Source organism: Lepidochelys kempii, chromosome 4 (assembly GCF_965140285.1).
Source record: "Lepidochelys kempii isolate rLepKem1 chromosome 4, rLepKem1.hap1, whole genome shotgun sequence".
Taxonomy (NCBI): Eukaryota; Metazoa; Chordata; order Testudines; family Cheloniidae; genus Lepidochelys; species Lepidochelys kempii.
Genome location: NC_136383.1, coordinates 89,560,041 through 89,582,656, shown reverse-complemented (window position 1 = coordinate 89,582,656; position 22,616 = coordinate 89,560,041). Strand labels below are relative to the sequence as shown.

Here is a 22,616-nt window from a genome sequence, read left to right as displayed (position 1 = left end):
AATGAAATGAAGCTTATCTATCATCTCATCCTGTGTGCATACTTTACTGGCATTTTGCACAAAAATGTTATCCTGAGGAAGATACTGGACACTCTTCAGAATTCTCAGATAGGATATTTTAATTTTCTCCTCTGATAAACAAGCATGATACTGAGTCAGGGGCCTTCCTTTTTCCAACTCACTGCTTCAATAAAGCACTGCAGCAGTTAATACCCAAACACACAAGCAAAGAACAATCCTCTAAATAGCACTAATGTTAGTGGAACTGTGAACAAGATGGGTCCCAAGCGAGTAAAAGGAATTGACAGCAGCGGCAGAAATATTTTCAGGTGGCAAGAGAAGGCTAACAGACAGCTTGTTTCAATTTATATTTTTGGAAAATATACGCTCAGTTTTTGGGTGGAAGAGTATAGAATAGTAAATTGCTAACAGATTACTTCCTTAAGAAGAATTTTCTAATTTCATTTCAGGAAAGAAGTGGATTAGAGTATTTAGTGTAGAACTCCTCAAAGAAAGCATCTTTTCAAATGCCTTATATAACCCAATGGTGAATCCTAGCATTCCATTTATAGATTAGTGCTTTTGTTGTTCTAACAATAGCAGATAAGATAAAGTGCTGTTTTTATTTCATTGGAACAACTGCCTTGCTATTGGTATTATGTTGCAGGAATCTGTCTGTGTAAATACAAATACATCCCAGGGAAAAACCAGGCCCTCAATTTTTACATAGGACTTCACAGCACAGTTCTGTGTAAACAAACAAACAAATCAATTAATTAATTAATTAAAAATCAAGTGCCTGATGTAGCTCCCCAGTGGGAACTTTTAAGGCCAGTCTTGCTCTTTTTATTGCTGGCTGAACAATTTGTTACCAATTTGTTTGCCAATAAAAGGAAAGCATGAATTACCGCAGCTGTGTTCTGTATAGTCTATTTACGATATTTCTGAGCTATCTATGTATACAAGACCTCAATTCAGCAGTCCATCCTCCCAGCCCAGCAAAACACTTAAGTACCTGCTTAACTTCAGGCACCTGATAAAGTCCCTTTGACTACATGTGCGTAAGTGCTTTGCAGGGATGGGATGGACTTAAGTACACGCTTAAACACTTTGCTGAAATTGGGGCTTTGGCATAGACGTGCCAACACAGGTCCAGTCCTGTGAACTTTTGCACAAGCTTAATTTTACATAGGTCAGACAACCCACAGAAGTTAATAGGACTATTAACATATGCATAAATTATTCATAAGTGTAACTGTCTAAAGGATCAAGGTCATAGTCTGCAGTATATTATGAAAAACTTTAGTTGCTTTAAATTAAAATTTGACTGCAAGATTAAGCTAGTGAAAGACAATATGTGCCAAAAGCAAATTAACACAAATTGAATTAAATAGTTTCTCTTTTCAAATGTAGTTCAACATTCTGATCTGAAGGGGTATCATTTTGATTTTAATATACTTTACCACAGATGAAAGTTTACTTAGAAAAATACAAATATAAAATAAAACAAAACTAGCAGACAGAGATTTAGTGGATGAAAGTTGCCATTATCCTTAACATCTAAACTAGTATTTTAAAAGCAGTTAGGAAGAAATACTGTTACACTGCAATAAAGTTACAAGCCTTCTCTTCTAGAGTATGAAAATGATCAGCATATTAGGTTATGGAGAGACTGAACCTACATGTATGAAGTAGTAAAAATTCACTGCTGTGGCCATGTTAGAGTGTCACTTCATAATTATAAAAGCTGAGATACTGATCAACTCTTAAATGGTCTTTTCCTCTAAAAAAAGTACAGTGTTTTGTTCACATGATCAGTTCCTTTCACATTTGTTTTTTAGACAAATGTGTGGCCAACTGAAGAATAAAAGTCAGAACAAAATGGTTTAAACTCACCTTTCTGTCTTACTTTGTCTTTGATTCATATACAGGGTTGTATGCAGCTGCTAGATTCCTGCAGGTGTAAATTAATGAACTTTGGCAGATGTCTGCCGAACAGTGTTTGACATTCCAGTCTGATCTCTGTAGGAAGAAAACTCTTATTGGTTGTACCACACAAGGAAATGCATGACATCACACAAGGTAGAAAAGACAAGCTTCACTGCATACGCCTAAATGATTTAAGCTTCAACAAACCACACCCTACTGGTTACTTACCACAGAGGAAGGTAGGCTGCAACACACCTGCGTGTTCAAACTTCTCAAGTAACAAAAATCATTTGTAGTTTTTAGTTTTCTTTTTAATATACACATAAATTCCATTTGCTTTTATGCTTTTCCATAGTATGTCTTTTCTCTTGCACCTTATCAACATTTAGTACAGGTTTAAAGAGCTGAATGAAAACCTTAAGGACTGATTCAAGACAAAGATTTGTGTTTGTTTTCCCCTGAATAGGAAGAGGCAGTCAGAAAAGATTGAGTAACCCTAATCTGCTTTAGAACTTTTGAAATTTAAGCTTCATTTGTTTCTTAAGATGGACTTTGAACTCAGACCTAGGTCTCTAATCACAGACTCTGGCTTTAAGGATCCTAGGTTCTATTCCTGGTTCTGCCATTGTCTCACTGGGACCACAGGCAAATCACTTATCCCTTTTTTTGCTTCTTTATGGTGCATAAATGAGGCCTGCACAATTTTTTTGATTGACTTTATTTTTAGCAGTCAAAATATCAGGTTTGATTTTCCTTGCTTTTGCTAAAGGACCTCTGGGAGGAATTAGAGAATGTTTATTGTAAGATCTAACAGCTTCATTGAAAAGACAAAGGTGCTGAATTTAAGCAAAATATTCCTTTATCCATAATGTTATTGGAATTATATAGATGTTAGCAAAAACAACTAAAACCAGACTTATAAAAACAGTTTAACTAGAAATCACTTTCCCCCTCAGTTGTTCAACTTTCACTTTCTTGGCTCTTGAGAAGTTACCATTTCACTAATTTTCCAATCATCACAGAGTTTCAGGCCTAGAATATTTTTAATATGAAAAAGAAGCAGGGAAAAAGAAGTCTTTTTAAAAAAAGAGAGACCTTTCAAGCCTTTTTTATATAACATACAGCAGCAAAAAAGACCATAACTTATTCCACTCCCTCCTCTGCCCCCTCCCTCCGTCTTGCAGGTGTCCTTTATTCTAACTGTCTCCATTTATCTATCTACAAAATGGGTATATTTACCTGTTTCACTGTTCTTTAATCCTTCTAGTATTTTTTCAGTAGCTACACATGAAAAGTACTGTGGAAGTGCTAAATATTATTTAGAACACTGTTTTTGTAAAGCAAAAACACAACTAAAATTTATATATTCCTTTCTGTAAGTCCATCACAGCACCTTCCCTAAAATATGATAAGTTGTAAGTTATTTTTGTATATTAAAGTTAAAAAAAAACACGTTCTCTTTACTTTTAAATTCATTCTTCAAACTAAAAAAAAAATGTATCTACTCAGAACATAGCATATTCGGTCAGATGCTACTGACCAATTATAGGCTGCAAGGAGAGTGGTTTAAATAGCTCAGTTTAGAACCATGTAAAAAGAAAAAAATCCAAAACCCACATTTATTTAAAAAAAAAAAGTCAGTTTCTTAGGAGTCAGCTGCTGAAGAATCAGTATCAGAATAACTAGTCTTTTAAAAATTAAGGGCATACTCCGTAATCTTGATTTCAAGTTTGACTGTTTTAGAACAAGCAAGCTAAACATTACAAAAATCTTACCTTTTATAGATAAGAATAAAAAAAGAAAGTACCAGGCCATAAACATCTAAGCCATAAAAAGCTACACAGGTATACAGTATTGCAATAAAGTGACTGAGCATCTCTTTTTTGTCTGAAAGAATATTTTCACTGGAGGAAAACTAGTCTAGTGATTACATGAATCACTAAAAATACAGTAGCTTCAATTACTATAATGATAATTTTTCCACTAAGAAAGGAAGCGTTATTCAGTTCAAACATTGTTTTCAAAGGGAAGAAGGCCAGTTCTACAGATGTACTCATTAGAAAACACTGATCCTGCAGCAATCCTATTTCATGTTAAAAACAAAAGAAAAAATTGAGCAGTCACTAATGCAGATGTATGTGGCTAATGGATCTTTGCTTTTATCCTTTGATTCATCCTATAAGTTGTTTTGTTTATTCTTCAAAATATATTAAAAACTGAATTGCAGTGAATCAATATAAAACCTAAGCTAAATATTTACTAATGAAATGTCATCATTATATACAATGAAGTTTTAAAATAGTATTTAAGCTACACATGCTTAACTGTGAGCAAGTGCTTAAGCCCATCCCTATTCAGCAATGGGACGTAAACACATGCTTTGATTTCCATGAGGATTAAGCATATGCTTGAGTGCTTTGTAGAATCAGGGCTATAGGGCTGGTGAAGTGTCTTTTTATGTGAGGTCCTATGTTAAATCTGCCTCTTATCTACCCAGGTTGAGTAGACTAGACGCTTCTCTGAACTAATGCCTGGTGCTGCACAATTAACAGACCCATTCAACTGGTTCTTTTAAATGGTTCAAGGCGGTTTTAGATTTTCTTCAGCAAAACCATAAAATAAAAAGGGGGAATATTTTCCATTTGGGATTCATTCTACCCCACTGGAATGAGAACAAAGACTGGAAGGTCTAAAGCTGGAGATGTACCAGTTAATGAAATTGCACCTCATGATTTAGAAGTTTGCTTGTGGTATGCAAAACCAAAAAAATGGTTCATTACAGTTTTGCTGTCTTTAAGTTTAACACATTGTACAGTTTGCCTCAATTGACTGACCACAACAAATGCTGGTATATCCCATCTGATTTTAATGAGAGGCCTTTCTAATTGAAGGCATTTTATCCTTCCAAACTGCTGAAAATATTTACATCAGGATGGCATAGTGTACATTTTGTCATAGTGGTCTTATTCAGTTATTCATTTTCTTCAGTTAAGTTACTTCAACTTCTAGTGTATTCACTGGCACATGGTGTGGGCTCAGTATAATACAAATGAGTAGATTAGAAGAGTCAAATTACTGAAAATTGTAATAATCAAAATGTTAGATAATATTATTATAGGTGTCATCTGTGTGGAGCTCTGATAAGAGCATTAGTCCTTTTTTATAAATATACTGTCCATGCAGCCTTAACTGAAGTTTCTCCCAAAGGGTAAAGTTGCCCTTCCTCACACATACCAGAACTTTCTGCAGGGAACTCTATGGCGGCTATGGTCAGAAGTGAGACTAGTCTGTGGTCATCTGTGCAGCTTGCTGATGGTCACTATTACAGCCTGATTCAGTCCTTCCAAAGGAGGATTTGTGGCCAGTAGATATCTGTAACTTTGGAGCCAGCAGCTACACCAATCCCAATAATACCCTGTATGCTGGGCTACATGGAGATGGCATGGAACCAAGCTGTGCAATATGCAGAAGATGCAGAGTCCCTTGAATAATCACTGCTTGCAGTCCCCATCTCTGCTCTTCTGCAATGTTGGATGTCATCTGCAAGTCCAACCCTCAGAATGAATTTTCCTGAGTGCCAAGAATTGCCTTCATTTACATTCCCAAGGCTGCATCAAGGCAGGGATACTAAAGGCCTGCAGTTAGGGCCCCAGTTCCTGGAGTCATGTGATTTCATCGGAATCTAAACGTTCATTAAAAACAAAAAAGTATTGAAAATGTGACCTAAGTGTAACCCAGGCAGAGACATCTGTCTGGGTCTGAAGACAGGCTGGAACAATAACTCAGAGGGGGTGAACCTCCCCATTCCTCTCAATAGGTTAACACACTGCTGAGAGAGGAGCCTGGCTCTGGTTACCCATATACAGCCCTAAGAAAACCAGTGGGCCAAATTCAGATCTGGGCATAAGTGAGTAAAAATCCCTTGATTTCAATGGAGTTGCTTCCACTCATGCCAGGTCTGAATTTGGCCCATTGAGTTTGGAAGGGCGGAGTTAGGGGAAATGGCCCCTAACCATCCAATTTAGTAATGGCTTTAGGTTTAAGGCCATTGTCTTTGTTTCTGTTCTCCTTTTGGGGAATGAACATTTTAAATCAGATTACAAAACGAGGAAATATAGTCTTCTGGTTGATTGTACCACACTGGAAAGGGAGTTTACTATGGACTTTCTCATAACCACTGAGCACTGAGTACCAGTCTGCTGGAGACAGGCCTATGGACTCTCTTTTAACCACTAGTCAAGTGATGCCAGACTGAAAACACCTTCTACTGTGAAGTTCTATGAAGGGCCCTCACAATTGGCACTATATGGTATGTCTACACAGCAATTGAACACCCAGAGCTGGCCGGGGACAGCTGACTCAGACTCATGGGGCTGTGGCTGTAAAATAGATGTGTAGATGTCAGGGTGTCCAGGTGTCTAATTTTTGACCAGAACACCCAGTGGAAAAGGGACCCTGCTGGCTCCGGTCAGCATCACTGACTGGACCGTTAAAAAGTCTGGTCAGTGGTGCTGCAGCGCTAGGGCAGGCTAGTCCCTACCTGTACTGGCTGACACCCCGCTGCTCCCCTGAAGCGGCCAGCACGTCCAGCTCCTAGGTGCGGGGGCCACGAGGCTCTGTGGGCCGCCCCCGCACCAAACACTGGCTCCACACTCCCATGGGCCGGTTCCTGGCCCATGGGAGCTGGGGGCGGTGCCTTTGGGCGAGAGCCGTGCATGGTGCCTCCTGGCCCCCCCGCCTAGGAGCCAGACCTGCTGGTTGTTCACTACTTCCAGGGCATGTGCAGCGTGATGCTAGCATAGGTACAGGAAGTAGGGGTGCGGGGGGTGCTTCCTGCACCTATGCCCTGCTCCCAGCCCTCCACCCCCCCAACACCTCACCTCACCCGAGCCAGGCTCGGGTCCTGGCTGCTGGCTCTGGGGCCCCATGCCAGCTCCACCCCTGCTCCCAGGCCTCTGCTCCTGGGGCCTCCTGGCCCCACATGTGGGGCTCTGCTCCTGGGGCCCTAGCTGCTGGCCCCATGCCCACGCCTGGCCCCATGTCTGGGGCTCTTCTCTTGGCCCTCCACGTGGGCTCCTGGCTGCTGGCCCCTGCCCAGGGCTCCGCTGCTGGCCCCATGCCCTCCCCCAGCTGTGGCCTCGTCCCCCTTACCCTGTCCATGTCCCCCACTCCCAGAGACACAGCTGGCTTTCAGAACCCCCCACTACTAAAAATGTTCCAGTACCACTGGGTGCCAGGACAGGCAGGCAGCCTGCCTTAGCACCCCTGCTGCACTGCGCTGACTGGGAGCTGCCCATGAGGTAAGCCCATGCCCCAACCCTGAGCCCCAACCCCCTGCCCCAGCCCTGAGCACCCCCAAATACCTCATCCCTGGCCCCACCCCAGAGCCAGCACCTGCAGCCCAGACACCTTACCCTCTTCCCTGCCTCAATCTGCATCCCACTCCCACATTCCGAATCCCTCGGCCCCACCCCCCAGCCTGGAGCCCCCTCATGCACCCCAAACCCTTCATTCCCCAGCTCTACTCCAGAGTCCTCACCCCCTCTTGTACCCCAACTCCCTGCCCCAGCCTGACCCCCCTTCTGTACCCTGAACATCTCATTTCTGGGCCCACCTCAAAGCCCGCACCCCCAGCAAGAACCCTCACTCTCTCCCGCACCCCATTTCCTGCCCAACCCAGTAAAAAAAAAAAAAGTCTTTTAATTTGTTTTACTTTCTAAATTACCATTTGAAATCTAATCAAGTGAGAAATAGAGGTTGGCCATAATAAAAAAGAGAAATTAAAAGACACCAAACTAAAAATCACCACTTGTTATGAATTAACCAAATAAGCATCAGGGTGAGAGCTACACTTTTCATGGGTTGAACAAGCACAGCATTAAACATGTTTCTGTCAGACAAATTAATAGCACATGTTGTGCTAAAAACGAAAATAATTATAGGAGCAAACTTACTTTTAAGTTTAGGAAGAGCTTAGATGCCGAAAGCCTGTAAATCTAACTGGAGATGGATTGAAATTCACACCAATATACTCTACAGTGAATAAAGTGGGTCTTCCATCTTCTGAAATGTCTATGGTAATCAGGGCCAGATTAACCTCTTGTGGGCTGGGCTCCAGTGGCGAGCTGGAGCCGGTTCGCTGGAACCGGCTGTTAAATTTAGAAGCCCTTTTAGAACCGGTTGTCTCATAGGGACAACCGGTTCTAAAAGGGCTTCTAAATTTAACAACTAGCCAAAAGTGGCGCCTTAGGCACTGACTCCATGGGTGCTCTGAGGCTGGAGCACCCACAGAGAAAATTTGGTGGGTGCAGAGTACCCACTGGCAGCTCCCCGCCACGGCACGCACCTGGCCGCAGCTCACCTCCGCTCCACCTCCTCCCCTGAACACACCGCCCCGCTCTGCTTCTCTGCCCCCCTGGCTTCCCACGAATCAGCTGTTTGTGCGGGAAGCCTGGGAGGGCTGAGAAGCAAATGGCGGCTTCACACTCAGGCCCAGGGAGGGGGAGGCAGAGCGGAGGTGAGCTGGGGCCGGGGGGGCCACGAGGAGGGCCGCCTGCACCGCAGCAGGTTACCGGGGGGGACGGGGACGGCGCAGGGGAATCCCTCCCCACCCCAGCTCACCTCTGCCTCCCTGGGCCTGAGCGCGAAGCCGCCGCCTGATTCGCGGGAAGCCAGGGGGTGGGGTGGGGTGGGGGGCGGAGGAGCAGAGCGGGGCAGCGCGTTCAGGGGCGGAGGCGGAGCGGAGGTGAGCTGGGGCCGGGCGCGGAGCTGCCGGTGGAGGCTCTGCACCCACCAAATTTTCCCCGTGGGTGCTCCAGCCCCGGAACACCCACGGAGTTGGTGCCTAAGGTGCCACTTTTGATGTGATCAGTGGGGGCAGCAACCGCTCCCCCTGCTCCACCCTAGCTACGCTCCCCTGCACCTAGGAGCCAGGGGGACCTGCCGGATGCTTCCTGGGAGCTGCCCCAGGTAAGCACTGCCAGACCTCCCCAGCTCGTCCCCCAGCAGGTTCCTCTGGCTCTTAGGGGCGGGGTGGGCACCCACTACGGTGGCCCATGAGACCCTCCTGCCCGGTTCTGGGGGAAGTCAGAGGACAGGGGTAGATGGGACAGGGGTCCTGGGGGGGCGTCAAGGAATGTGGGGGGTTGGATGGGGCAGGAGTTCCAGGGGGCGGGGGTGGGCCACGACCCCCTCGTGGGGTGAGGAGGGAACCAGTTGTTAAGATTTTGGCAGCTTATCACTGCCCGGCTCCAAACATATTTGTGGGCCCCCATGGAGGCAATGGAGCATGGCATGGGGAGGTCAGTCCCCAGAGCAAGGGGCCAGCCAGAATCAATGGGGCATGGCATGGCAGGGGCGGCCCTGCTCTGCCCAGCCCGGTGCAAGGACACTATTTACAAACTGGCAGTTGCCACATGCAAACTGGCCCGCCCAGCCCTGTGCTGCCAGCATACCCCTTCCCCTTGGGGGCAGGCCCATGCTGTGCCACACATCCCCCCTGCCCAACACAAACACCCTCCCCCCAACTCCCTATGGCAAGAGCTTCCGTGAACCCGCTATGCCCAGTGCCCCCCAGGCCTCCTTCACAAATGCACAGCATCCTGTACAACACCACCCCTGCCCAGTGCGTCCCTTACCCACAGCCCCACCACAAGTGCCCAGCACCCCCCACAGAACCCCCACTCCCTAGTGTCCCAACACACACGTTCCCCACCCCCTCACAGCCCAGCACACCACCCCAGACACCTCCCCACCCAAGAGACCCACTCCTTCACGCCCTGCCTCTCGGCCGCACTCACCAGCTCTGCTTGGAGGCGAGTGTGTCTGCCGGGTGGAGCTGGCAGTGCAGCCAGGGCTGGTCCCGGGGCAGAGAATTGCTCTGGACTGGCAATCAGCCAGGCCAGGCTCCCTCAAGACCCACTTGCCTGGAGGGGCCCAGCACAGCCCCCACCCACTGTGTCTCCTCCCCTACAAACTGACCAAGACTGGCCTGGCTTCTGCACCAGTCCCAGGCGGCTCAGCTCCAGGGGGACAGGCGGGGCCCCATAGGTGGTAGGAATCAGAGACTGCCTGGAGCGGGAGGTGCACTGGGGTCTGGCCAGGGGGCAGAGAGGAGCTGACAGGTGAGGCCAGGGGGTGGAGAAGAGCCCTTGGCCAGCTAGTGGGCAGGCCAAGAGGAGCAAGTGATGGGTGAAGGGGAGCCAGCAGGCTGGCGGGGTCTCAGGACACAGTGCAACTGGAACAGGCTGGGGCCCCTTCTGAGCATGGGCCTGGCTCCATGGCCCCACTGACGCCATTGTAAACCTGGGACTGTTGATAATGCAGGTTATCCAGATGTACAGTTAATGGGACAATGTGTGGGGCTGGCCTGAGCCGCCTGGTGTCACCACTAGCCTGAGCCCCGCACCACCGGGGCTAACAGCTCGAGCCCCACCACCCAGTGCCTCATGTTGCCAGGCCCCCCGCCAACGTTCCTCTGCACCCCACTAAGGGGGTGCACTCCACTTTTTTGGCAAAAACTGTGCATTTGTTCGGTTTGCTTTTGCCAACTGACAAGGCTGTCCCTAGGGGGGGTGCAGGGCCCGGGAATACCCCCCCTCTGCTCCCACACCATCCCTTCCCCCGAGCCCCAGCCTCCACCTCGCCTCTTCCCACCCTGCCCCACTCCACCCCTTCCCATCCCTGATCCGCCCCCTCCCCACCCCCTCCCCACCCCCATTCCACCCCTTCCCCCAAGCCACAGCCCCAATTCTTTCCAACTTCTGCCCCCTCCCCCAAGCAACACAGGGAGCTGGGGGGGGAGGGGAGGCCAGAGCTGCCTGGGGCCGGATCGCTCGCTGCTGCTGGCACCAGGCTCCCTGCTAACTCCCCCAGGCCGCCCTGGACCCTGTGTCCCAAAGTGTGGACACCCGAAAGCACAGGGCCCAGGGCAGTTGCTCCGGTCCCTCTATGGATGGGATGGCTCTGCCAACTGATGATCAGTTAGCAGGAACAAACAGGACAAATGTCCAGTTTTGCCAAAAAAGTTGAGATATCTGGGGCAGGGCTTAAAAAGGGGACTGTCGTAGCCAAAACAGGACATATGGTCACCCTATGTTTAGTTGGCACCTAATAAAACTACAAATTCTCTTTGTCTCCTATCAGATGATAATACTACAAATAACATGTTCTATATATTCTCTCTCAGGAGAAAAGTTAAATTAAAGGATTAATCTTGGCTTTCAGTACATTCATTAGTTAAATTGAAAAGCAAGCTTGTTACATAACCAATCCTATGACAATTATATCTATCTCCTCAAAGTTCAGAGTGGATTTCTCACCAAAATGAAGGGAATCCATCCATGGAGATGAAAGTGCTTTGATGCGCTAGAAATCTCCCATGCACTGCAGCAATTTTCAAATTAACTATTTCCCCCCACAATAATACTTTGCACTTAGATAACACCTTCAAAGATCTCAAAGCACTTCAACGTTCATAAATTTTGCTTTACCGTCTCCCAGCGAGGTAAGGAAACAAATACTGTTCACAGATGGGGAAATTGAGGCACAGAGGTTAAATGACTTGCTCACAATTATATAGGTAGTCTGTGGCAGAAGTAAGATCTAGACAGAGCTCGTGACAGTCACTCTTAAGCTTTAACCAAGAAGCCATCTTCTTCCTATTGATTATATGTAAAAAGGCAGAATTATTTAACCTGGGTAAAGAGCCCATAGTTTAGCCGATGCCACAGTAGCTCAGTTGGGAGAACGTTTGACTGAAAATCTAAAGGGTCCCAGACACTGGCAGGCCTCTTTGCTTCATTTCCAGGTCAGACTGGATGATCGCAATGGTCCCTTCTGTCTTGATAATTTATAAATAACACTTGTCTACTATAAAAGTGAGACAATTTGGGGGTCTTGTCTGTATCACCTCTGAATTGTAGATGATTTTATGAATTGTATCATGAAGTTAGTGTGTCATGGAAAAGCCTACATGTATGTGGATCCAGTCTGAGTTAGCAGGCTGTGTCGTATTTTTGCCAGGCCAGAGAATGGTGAGTCATCAGCACTCAAGGTCTGATCATATTCAAAGTAAATAGCTTGGGACAATGGGTTTGCTGTAGCTGGGAGAAATCACTCCCTCCTCTTGTCTGAAGGGGGGTGGGCTGGAAGTAATGGAAAATTACCAGGAGGAGAAGAAAAGGAGGTGATCCCCATTTTGCACCAGATTAAGATGAGGGAAGCTGTTGCAGGGACAGAGAAGAAAGGAGGTAGAGGATTCCGCCAGTCTGCCTGTGATGATCCCCCAAGGACGCCCAATGGAAGGGTGAGCTATTGAGGGACACTGCATTTATGCTGTTGTATTGTTCTGTATGATCTATTACTCTCCTGTGCTTTACAGGATTAAGGATAAAAGAGCATAAAGATGTTAGACTGGGCAAAGTGTGAGTGTGCTGACTGCTTCACAACGAAGAGTTAGGGCCAGTCTACATTTTAAATGCGGCAGCTGCGCCGCTGTAGTGCTTCACAGAAGTCGCTACCTCTACTGACGGGAGGAGTTCTTCCATTCGCATAGGTACTCCACCTCCCTGAGAGGGGGTAGCTCCGTCAACATAGAGCTGACTATACGAAGGGTTACACTGGTTTAACTGCATCGCTTAGGGGTGGAAATCTGGAGGAGCGGTGTGTTTGAATATTGGGGAGTCTGAAGGATCAGCATTGTGCCCAGAGGGGCTAGGACAGCAGGTCCCACCATCTGAGGGTGAGGGAGTGTGCCAGACAGAAGATCCGCACCATGACAACATGCCTAGAAACCCTGAGACTGGGGCAATGGCTGGACTTGGTTCAGGCTCCAGGGGCTTGAAACACCCTGGGAATCTAGAGCACAGGGGCTTGGATTCCTCTCCCAGCAGTCCTAGTGGGAGGCCAGTAAAGGATGCTAGCTAGGATCTGTCAAAACCATTTGTTCAAATTAGTACATACAGACATGCACCAGACACACAAGCTATCCTCAGATTAACTTTTACATTCAGTTTTATTTTTAAAACCAATTTCATAGATTCATAGTTTAAGGCCAGAAAGAAACATCCAATCATCTAGTCTGACCTATGTATCACAGGCCATTAAATTTTACTCGGTTATGCCTCTACTGAGCCCAATAACTGGTGTTTGACTAAAACATATCTTCCAAAAATGCACCCAAAGGCAGAGAATTCACCACTTCTCTTGGTAGTTTGTTCCAACGGTTAATCACCCTGACGGTTAAAAAATGGTGCCTCATTTGAATTTGTCAGGTTTCTGCTTCTAACCCTTGGTTCTTGTCATGCCTTATTGTGCTAGACGAAAGAGGCCCATAGTACCCAGTATTTTCTCCACGTAAAGGTACTTACACACCGTAATAGAATCACCTCTCAATCTACTTTTAAACTAAATGGACTGAACTAAGTCTCTCACTGTAAAGCATTTTCTCCACTCTCAAATCATTTGTGTGGCTCTTTTCTGCACCTTCTCCAATTTTTCAACACCCTTTTTAAAGCGTGGACACCAGAATGAGATGCAGTATTTCTTGCACTGGGCTCACCAATTCCATATACAGTGGTAAACTCACTTCCCTACTCCTGCTTGCTATTCCCTGTTTATACAGTCACAGAATGAGTTAGCCCTTTTTGCCACTCATATTCAGTTGCTTGATCATTAAGACCCCTAAATCCCTTTCAGCATCATTGCTTTCCAGGATACAGTCCCCCATTCTATGAGTGTGGCCTGCATTCCTTGGCCTAGGTATTTACAAGGGGGACTTTGGCACCAAACTGCCACTTTAGGTACCTAAATCCAACATTTAGGTGCCACTGGCATTCAAAAAACCACCCCTCAGAAGCTCCCTAAATTCCCTAGGCACCTCTACTGGTTAACTCCCCTAGGTGTCTAAATTTGGCCAGCAGGCATGTGCAAAGCCATCTAAGTCCTGACAGCACTGAGCAGCTCAGCACCTAACTCATGGGTAAACCCTGGTAGGATTCACAAACTAGGCGTTCCTCTACCTTTCTTGCCTGTGGTGCCCAATCTGATAGGCGTTCTCAGAGATCACTTAAGTGCACACCTACCGGATTGGGTCTCACACAAAACAGTGCTGCTGTCACCGTATAGCCCAGTGGTCAGAGAACTCACCCAGGATGTGAAATACCCAGGTTCAAATCCCTCCCCCGCCCCCGCTCTGAATTAGGAGGGACCTGAACTTGAGTCTCCCACCTCCCAGGTGAGTGCCCTGAGCTATTGGGCATTCTAGGGGTGGATGAGTCTCTCTTGTCGAAGCTGTTGAACTTTGTATGAAATACTGAAATATTCATTGGATCAAGGGCAGGAACCCCGGTCTCCCAGGTGAGTGCTCTTACTGCAGGGCTATAGAGTCACTCGCACTCTCTCTTTGGCCCAATGAAAATCAATTATTTTAACATTCCAATCATGGGAAGGGTCATACCAGGTTTCCATAATGCCAATTATATCCAGTTTCTTCTCAGAAATAAGAATTTCCAATTCCTCTTCCTTCTTACCCTAGCTCCTAGCAGTGGTATTTAAGCAATTGAAAAAATCCTTCTCCTCACATTCTTTGCCATGTCTATTCAATTTGTTTCTGCCCTGGTGCACTTGAGTTTGTATCACATATGCCTCCTTAGCAAAGCCGCCTGCGTTGTAAGTTTAATGCTCTTCCAGAGGCTCAAGCTGTACTCCAACCTCGCAGTCATGCAAAACGAAGATTTCTGCCCTCTGCCACACCCATACAATCCCATTAACATCAGTAGTATTGCATGTATTGTAAGTACACACAGAATTTAGCCCTATATTGTTTTTGGCGCAAACACCACACACTGAGGATATTTTTGTTGACGTGGGATGCTGACACAAACTGGATGGAATATTTTATTTGCACTACAGCTTAAATAATGGCATTTAGCGTTCTTCTTTACACAGGAACATTCTGTTTTTGCAGGTGGCTTTGTACATTAATTCAACAAGTAAAACTGTAAATGTCAGTGTAACAATTCTATTTACGTCATGCTGTCAGGCTTAATGACACAGCTTCAAAGAACCACTGTCTACAGACTTCTAATATAAAGCCACAGTATTCAGCTCCACACCTAGCCAAAAAATATTGTTGAAATGTCTCTAAAAAGACAATTACATTTCACACCACAAGAAGAAATGGATTGCTATTATGTGAGACAACAACATTTTGTACTCATCTGTGACAGTATCTGTTACCTAGAGGTAATTTAGCCCTTCTGTACATACCACATATAATACCAGCAAGTCTTCTGAAGGCCCTCCCTGGAGCAGAGATGGCAGCCATCTCAGTGCGCATGATTATTATACAGGTATCATTGACACCACTGTGCTACCCACCTCTCTGTAAGATGACTAGGCAGTTTTCTCTAGGAATTGTCTATATGGAGAATTAGTGCGTAGCAACCTGGGGTGTAAAGCTACAGTGCACTGGCCTGCCGCTTACTCCCTGGCCGTGTGGACTGCTGGTGCACATTAAAAGTTCCATAGTAGAGGCATAGTAGTGGAGACAGAGACCGAAAGAGCAAAATCCAACAAAGTTTCTTATTAAGACAACAATCTTGTAGCTCCAGAAGCACTTGCACCAGCAGCAGCCCCTGACCCAACTGTGACACACACCCACTTACATTTTCTGCTTCCTGTTGGTTTTTCGTAAATCAAACACTACTACTCCCAGTACACAATACTGGATACAGCAACACTATTGTAGTGTGCTTTGATCGACTCCCATTTCAAACATAAAAGCATTCGGCAGCATTTACCCCAGCTGAGGTCTGTAGTGTGTGAAGCCCACATACACAAACTAGGAGTTTTCAAAGGTGCAAATTCAAGTTAGGATTTTGTGGTCCAGAACAGGCAAATTAATCCTCAATACTTCAAAGAGATGCATCAGTGCAGAATGTTACACCCTAACGGCATCCCAATTAAGCCAATGGGGCTTCATGCAAGTGCAAGGGTCTGCACTGATGCATCTGTTTGCAGGACCAAGGCTGTGGACAGGTGTGAGGATCAAGCAGAGAGTGTGGGTAGGAAAGTTATTAGCAGCAGGCTAGGAATGTTGTACAAAGTCAGCTTGCAGAAACGCAAAGGAAAAGTGCCCACTCGGTGCCTTATTCTACAGTTTTCACTGAGGCAACATTTCCACTAATTTCAATTGAGATTGTCAGCTCTTTGGGAGACTGTCTTTGCTATGAGTTCTGTACAGCACCTAGCTGATTTGAGGCTCTAAGCAAAGATATAAATAATAATGGGAACTTGGCTTGAGTAAGTAGTAAGGCAGGGAGGGGGAGTGCACTGAAAGATTCTGCAACCTAAGCTCATTTACAGCATGTCACTTATTTCAAACCGTGCTTGAAAGCAGTGTGCCGTGCAACAGCTGAACTGGTCTCTTTCTGACCACACTCACTGTAGTGTCCGTTTCCTGGGAAGAAGTGTCTTCCCCTTTCTCCACTTCAGTCGTAGTTTAAACATGGAAAAAACCCAAACATACTTACCTATAAGATGGGTAGGGGGAGGAAGGAGGAACAATAACCCGAGATACCTATTGACTTTTCATTAAACACCATCCTCTTAAAAGCATCATTTCCTTCTAAACAGATAGAATTTTTCCAATACACACAGATTTTGTTCAGTTGTCAAGTCCATTTCAAGTAGGATGCTTGGTCACTGAAGCAGTCAATGTTGCTAGCCTAGCTATCTCAGAAAACCTAGGGGGGTACATATCTTTCAATTAATTTTTGTTTTGCTAAGTGAGTTCAAGTAACACATAGGCAGAGCACCATTTCTATGAAAATTAAAAGTTTGCTCTAGCTATTCATTTATGCATGAGGAGTACAGTGCATAAAGGGGGTAGGGGGAGAAAGGGGCCTGAAGATATATATACAAACAAAAAAGGCTCTTATTTTAACAACATCCATTGCAAGTTAGAAAACAGTATTAGGTGAACGTATAAATACATCTGAAGTTTGGTTCAGATAAACCCCAAAAGCTCAGATGAACAAGTGCTGCTTTATTCTAAAAGATCTACTTGCAAACCCAAAGGTAAAAAGAAAAAGCCCTTGGTTTGCTGACCTACACTGCATAGTACAAGGCCTATCTGTTTGGTAATGGTTTTGCCGGAGGACTTGTGCCTCTTTTTGTTTCTTTATGCTGTCTAGCAAAGGCCTAATTTTTTTTTTGTTTAAATCTTCTCCCTTACAAATTCAGGCCTTGTCATAGAATCATAGAATATCAGGGTTGAAAGGGACCTCAGGAGGTCATCTAGTCCAACCCCCTGCTCAAAGCAGGACCAATCCCCAATTTTTGCCCTGATCCCTAAATGGCCCCCTCAAGGATTGAGCTCACAACCCTGGGTTTAGCAGGCCAACGCTCAAACCACTGAGCTATCCCTCCCTCTCCCTTGTCTATTGTAGAAAACTATAACGAGTGGAAATCTAGTTGAATGAAACCAAACACAAAACCTAAAAGAGGGAAACACCCCTGCTCAGCAAGATGTCTCCTCAGCGAATGGATGCTGAGCATCTTTCTCCACCCTATGATATACTGAATCAGTCTTTTGTATTTATTGGCAGACAGGGTGATCCCCTGTCTGTTACAATGTTCCTTTTTACCTCCAACTGTTTTTGATACTTACAGTTTATCTTAAAGGTTTTCCATTGGCTTTTCTGTTGTTACTGCAATGGCGGACAGTTGAGCGATACATTATGTAATTGGCTAGCCAGGAAGGGGTGACAACTCTCAACTTCTTGAATGGACCATCACTGAGCCCTGGCTCACTTTTACTCCAAGACCATAAGGGCATAATGTTTGATATAGTTACATTATTCCTTAAATATTTCCCATACACACATCTTGCAATGACTGTGAGCATTGGTAAATTGCAAACTTTCGATAGAGACCTCACATGCTACCCTTCATGGATAAATACCGGAAGTGATGTATTAGGTGCAGTGAGTTTGTCAGGTCTGAGGCAGGAGTTGTTTGTAAAGAAGAGTGAACGCTTTGTCTGCAGGCATCAATCGTCCTCTGTGCACAGTATTTAACTTAATTAATTTACAAATGAATTTGTGAAGATCAGCCCAAAATTTCAGTGCTCTTTCCCTTCAGGGAACATAAGAACGGCCATACTGGGACAGACCAAAGGTCCATCTAGCCCAGTATCCTGTCTTCCAATAGTGGCCAATGCCAGGTGCCCCACTGGGAATGAACAGAACAGGTAATCATTAAGTGATCCATCCCCTGTCGCGCATTCCCAGCTTCTGGCAAGCAGATGCTAGGGACACCGTCCCCATTAGAGCTCATCTCACCATGAACATGCTCTAACACATCAAAAAGGCTTTAAGTAAATTAGACTTTATGACAATTTAAAAAAATTCAAAAACATTCAGATCTTTCTTTGAGGTCTTCTGTATTTGATGAATTCTGCAGAATTATGCTAATTCTGATATAATTTAATGTGTGGGCTTATATCAGTGACATATGTGCACCTAAAGAATGTGATAGGAGCATTTTATAAATACATTACAAACGGTAAAAGGCAGGTGCTTAAGCCACATATGTGACATGTAAATTTCTTTACACAGCTCTGCCAATGAACCTCAGTCCTGGCCTGCAACACACAATTTTGCTCTCTGAGTCTTAGGCTTCTCTGGAGCAGAGAAAGAAACATCCTGAGTTTTGCAATACCAACAAAGAGAAACTAGGACTAGGACTCTCAAACTATTTTTTGTACATAACCCAAGACAGGAGATGAACTGAGGTCTCCAGAAGTTTAAGGCTGATGCATTAATCCTACACCTACACTTCCCCTGCTAACTAACTCATGTGTTTGTCATCAGAGCACAACTCTTACTGTGTATTTAAAGAACATACACTATTTTTAACTGTCAAAGGTTTCAGCAGTAGCAATCATTTAATGGACTATAGAAATGTGTTCCTACTGCTGACAGAATAACTTTACATTAATGTATTACAAGGGAAATTGCCATTTACATTCAGACATTGTGTCATATTCACAATGCTCCTGATAATATAGAAGCTGTTTGCTTTTCATTTGTGGACATGGATCAGAAAATACTGACAATTTTCAAAGCTTGCCTTGAATTTCAATGCCGCCTCCTTGTAATAGCTAACAGTGAACTACTGTTGGAATACACTAGGTCCCTCACACCACACAAAATATGTTGACTTGTCAAGTGTGTGGAGACTGCAAACTCTCTCCCCTCCCAAAAAGTTTAGCAATGGACCATTATTTTTGATTTTGACATCTGAAGAGAGGATGCAAACACCAGGAAGGAAGTTTTCAGAATCTGTATAAAATACTCTATAATAGACCTTCCAAAGGGAATATTACAACAGGATACAGTAAAGGAAAACAGGGGAAGGATTTGAAGGGGAGAGGCTCATGCTGTAAATGAAAAATACTTCTGCTGTGTTTGGTGTGTTTTGTTTTTTCTCAGAACTACTTTTGCCTAATGAAAAATGTATCATTAGTGTGTTAACCACTTAAAATAGACTTTGAGCACACTTGTGGAATTCTTAAGTATAGTTAATTTGTATCTTCCTAGTACAAGAAATGTGGAGGTATACTTATAATCAGTGTTGGACTACTCCCTTTAGGCCACCAACATATTGGTGGAAATGGATAGGTTATATCCTGTGTACTAGAATTCAGAAATCTTTGAAGGGATTCCCTCCCATACCCTGAACACTTCTTGAAGAACTAGAAGGAAAAAAAAAAAGTAATGTTTCTCAATAAACTGCAGACAAGAAGTCCGGGTCTGGAACTGCTCAATTATATCTAGTCCAAACAAAAATAATCATGAGTTATTGCACTTTGTGGTAGTGATTTGCATAATATGTATCAATATTCCATAGCACAATATGATCTAATTCAATAGCAAAAGTAATGTGGAACATAAAAGTTTAGATTTTGAATTTGTCTAATTCCAAAATCCCAGTATTTATTTAAGCATGGACAATGTGTTCAGTGCTGTACAAGACACAAAAAGCTTACACATCTAAGAGTTAACAAGCTAAGAAACAAAATAGGAAAGATAGGATTGCACAAGGAAACACAGAGAAACTTTGTGTTATATAAACTTTTGTTTGTCTTTGTTCACATCTTGAAAGTATCATGGAAGAAGTGAGTCGTAGGGAAGGACTTGAATATGGAGAGACCGATGGCATAGCAAAGAGGAATAGTGAAACTCCCTATAATTATGGAACGTAGCAGATCACTTTAAATCAAGCTTTTACAGTTATTGGCAAGATCTCAAGAGACAGGATTAGAAATAGAGCTATGCCAAAGGTCCACAGCAGAACTTCCCTAGTTTGTAATTGGCACTCAATTATTGAACCAGTAGGTTTTTGTCTGAACTTTTTTTCAGGCTCAAAAATGTTGTGTCAAAATTGGAATTGACATTTGTTGAACTACATGGAGAAATGCAGAATTGTTGAGGCTCAGGTCTTGTTGGTTTGAACTGAGTTTACAGTGAATGGTTAGATGCAGTAAATTATATGGTAGGTATTAGAGGTATGATTAGCAGGAAGCATGTGATCTGAAGGGGTCAACCACAATGCAAATCATGGGTATGCCTTCACAGGATACAAAAGCAGTGACAGTACACAGTCCTAATGAGAAGCTCTGTTAACCATGTAAAGCTAAACAGCCTGCATGTAACAAAAGATACATCCAGGAAAAAAAACACTGGGAGGACAATGTTAAATTTTCCAGCTGTAGAGCAAATTCAGTTGTCTCTTTTCTTTTAATGAAAGGTCCAGAAGAGGATATCACATCCTTTCTAATTACTTTTATATTTCTGAAGTAAGAAAGCAGACCATACAGGATATACAAACTTTATGAACTAATAGTTTTGCGGAATCAATAAGTAGCAAATAAATTCTTAATGGTCAAAGGATGAAAAAGGTAAGTAAGTGTAACACTGACAGACCCCGGTTGTCAGTGGGCAGGATCAAACCTGGGACCTCTGGAGGTAAATACATGAGCCTCTACTGCATGAGCTAAAAGCCATATGGCACTTAGAGATTAATGAGTCGGCTCCTCAGCCTTAGAATCATAGAATATTAGGGTTGGAAGGGACCTCAGGAGATCATTTAGTCCAACCCCCTGCTCAAAGCAGGACCAATCTCCAATTAACTCATCCAACCAATTTTTGCCCCATATTCCTAAATGACCCCCTCAAGGGTTGAACTCACAACCCCGGGTTTAGCAGGCCACTGCTCAAACCACTGAGCTATCCCTCCCCCACTGAACTATGCTAAGTGATCTCTGTGCCACTATGGGGGACAGAATGCCACACCCAGGAGGTGTGTGGGTTACATAAGCATATAACTTCCCATTAACACACCCATGCAATAAACATAAGATTATTAATTTATCCTTTAAGTTGCAGTTCTCCTACAACATGCTGCAATTCCCTGCTAAATCACTAGGTGGCATGGGACAGATGAGAGGGTAGACAAGACAAGACTTCTCTAGTTAGAGTTAAGTAGAGGACTCAAGGACAATAAAGTTATGGTGTTTATTAGAGTTAATCCACTGCCATCGGTCTTCATTTTGACAACCCACTAGATCTCTCTCTCAAACACACACACACACACACACACACACTCTTCCACAAAATCCCTGGGCAACTATACAGAAATAATGACAGGTTTCAGAGTAGCAGCTCACGAAAGCTTATGCTCAAATAAATTTGTTAGTCTCTAAGGTGCCACAAGTACTCCTTTTTTTTTTTGCGTATACAGAAATAGTTTCAAAGGCAGCATGGTTCCCCTCCAAGGGCTTGAAAATGAAGCCTCTCATAAAAAGAAGAGCTATTCCCTCAAGTGGCATTTCTGCAAAGGCTATTCAGTGCTACAGATGGGTCTACTGTGGCAGACTAGTTTGTATAGCGCAGTGCAATTTGTCATATTTATGAAGACAGGAGCTGGATGGGGAAACAGAAATAGGAGAGGTTGCAAAGAGTGGTCTTGGTCCTTAAGAGATAAAATGCATGAAAGAGGCTATTGATTCTGCTTGTTTGTTCAGTCTTTAAGTGACTGATGGAGGGCCAGACCCATCCATCTTTCCCAGCAGAAACCGAATGGGCATCCCCTTAGGGGACAAGTAGAAATGCAAGCAGAAGACTGAACCTTTAAAATAGCCTGGAATGGAGAGAGAGTTTTGCAAGTCAACTAGTCAAAAAAACTTACTCTTCGTATTCTTCCAAAACACTGTCTTGTAGAAGGAGCTGTCTTCTGCAACCTTTCGGATTCCTCTTCTGTGCTAAGGTGGTCTGTCAGCAGCCTGCTAAGAAAGCTCACAGGTCACAAATTATCTTTATACCCAAATGCCAATTTTTAGAACCAGATTACAGGATTCAGAATAAAATAAACTCATCTCTTTTCTTCGCTGAAGATGGGAGGGATGGTTAAAATGCTAAAATAATACCTGCCTCCACCTGTGCTGCTTGGTATTTATTCACACAGTCTGCGGGTAATGACACGCCGACAGTGGTATCTGAAAAAACAAAACAAAAAACAAAGCAGAAGTTTTGATACCTGAACCTAATTCTCTACCCACCAAGATTACTGCTCCATTCAAGTGCACTCTATAGTCCCTTGTCTATATGTGTTTATTAGTT

General features: G+C 44.2%; 1 protein-coding gene across 2 annotated transcripts in view; it reads right to left on the bottom strand.

Annotated features, from left to right (window-relative positions):
- LNX1 (ligand of numb-protein X 1) overlaps positions 1 to 22,271 on the bottom strand; it is a 128,050-nt gene extending 105,779 nt beyond the window's left edge. Inside the window, exon 1 of one of the 2 annotated variants that reach the window (XM_078852532.1) lies at positions 22,186 to 22,271. The gene's annotated coding sequence lies outside the window, so the exon portion shown is untranslated. Of the gene's footprint in view, positions 1 to 1,896; positions 2,020 to 22,185 lie in introns of those variants that run through there. The other variant, XM_073342029.2, reaches the window with a different exon arrangement.
- Positions 22,272 to 22,616: the final 345 nt, after the last annotated feature.